The sequence below is a fragment of the Microtus ochrogaster genome, chromosome 10, assembly GCF_000317375.1.
Source record: "Microtus ochrogaster isolate Prairie Vole_2 chromosome 10, MicOch1.0, whole genome shotgun sequence".
Lineage (NCBI taxonomy): Eukaryota > Metazoa > Chordata > Mammalia > Rodentia > Cricetidae > Microtus > Microtus ochrogaster.
Window position 1 is genome coordinate 36,680,736 of NC_022016.1, and position 1,820 is coordinate 36,682,555.

Below are 1,820 nucleotides of genomic sequence, written 5' to 3' on the forward strand. Positions count from 1 at the left end.
AAAAAAAAAAAAAAACAATAACTGAGTTCTATTTGGAGAACATTCACAAGGACTCAGAGAGATGATGGAAAGTTCCCAACATTTCAGTACGTGTGTGGGCAATTGTTAGGTCCTTGGTTCCCAGGGGGGACTTAGGGGGGCATTACTGCTGAGATTGAGAGGACTCAGAATTGTCATAAATGGCTTCAGAACTGTCTTAAAGTTTTACACATTGACTTTCTCTGAAGCAGTTTTCTCTGCCACGTGTCCTACAATAGTGGTAGGAACAAGCATTCCTTGTCACAGGCCCACATGTAATAGTCAATCTCACGTAGATGGAAACATCTGAAACTATAAGTTAAAACAAACATTTCCTCCATTTAAGCTTATTTTAAAAATTTTTATTTAAAAGTTTTTTTTTTCATTTTACATACCAACCGGAGTTCTCCCTCCCTCCCTCCCCTTCTCCTACTTCCCTCACCTCTCCCCAAGCCAACCCCCCATCCATTCCTCATAAAGGGCAGTCTGTGGGGACACTGGCAGTGGGACCAGGATTTATCCCCAGTGCATGAACTGGCTTTTTGGAGCCCATTCCATTAGGAGGGATGCCTTGCTCAGCTCCCATACAGGGGGAGGGGCTTGGTCCTGCCTCAACTTGATATGCCAGACCTTGTTGACTTCCCATGGGAGGTCTTACCCTTTTTGAGGAAAAAGCAAAAGGTCACATGAGACCACAACATGGAAAGGAGACTTCTGGGCATGGGAAGCACACAGCGGGGCATAGGAAAGAGTGTGCAGGGTAGAGAAACATTTTTTCGAAGATGTCATAATGAAACCTTATTCTTGGTAAGCAAATAATCTTTGTAAGACTGTGTCTTTAAAAGTATATCATTGTTAGAATAAAATTGAAGGTGTCTAAATGATGTCAATATAATAACTCAATTTAGTTTCTCTTTCTTTGCTTTTTTCTATTTTCTTTTGTAGTAAGGATTATGGTATAGGGAATGAAACCTAGGGCCTGGCCTAGCCTAGGAAAGTGCTGGCCACTGAACTCTTCCTCAGTTCTCATTTCACCCTCCCTTTGGGCCAGGGTCTCACCAGGTCACCCAACCAGACCTTGAATTTGCAATCTTTGTCCCTCAGCCTCCCAAGTAGCTGAGACTATAGGCTTGCACCACCTGGCATGACTTAATAAATATGTCCTAGAAACTATTAAATCACTTTATAGAGGTTAGTGATCTGTAAGTGATTCTATTAGAAAATATTGGGCCATGATTCAATCCTAGTTTTATTAGACATGGATGACTGGACTTCTCCCATTATGCCATGCGCTAATAAAATGGAGAGATTTTTGCAGTACCTTGAAAATTCTTTTCTCACGGGCATAACTTAGGCATTCAAATGAGACATTTACTGTCTTTAGCAGGTCACCCAGACTAGCATCTCTTTGATTACTAAGAATTGTTTTTGACTCTTCATTTTAAACAGGTGCTAGAACATAAGATATGTTCTGATATGTTACAAAGAGCCATAGGTATATATTTGGTCTTCACATTTAAACAGAATTTAAAAAAACAGATTTAATTAAAGTTTAGAAAATAATGTTACTTTGAAGAGTAATTTGAAGTTTAAGCTGATGGACACTTAGAACACCAAAAAAAAAGAAACAAATAATGATCATAGTGGTGGTTAATTTGTTTTTTTGTCAACCTGATACAAGCTTGGGTCATCAAATAAGAGGGAATCACACCTGGGAAAATGCTCCCACGAGACTTGACTGTAGGCGAGAGTGTGAAACATTTTCTTGCTTAGTGATTGATGGGGAGGGGCGGTCTAGTCCG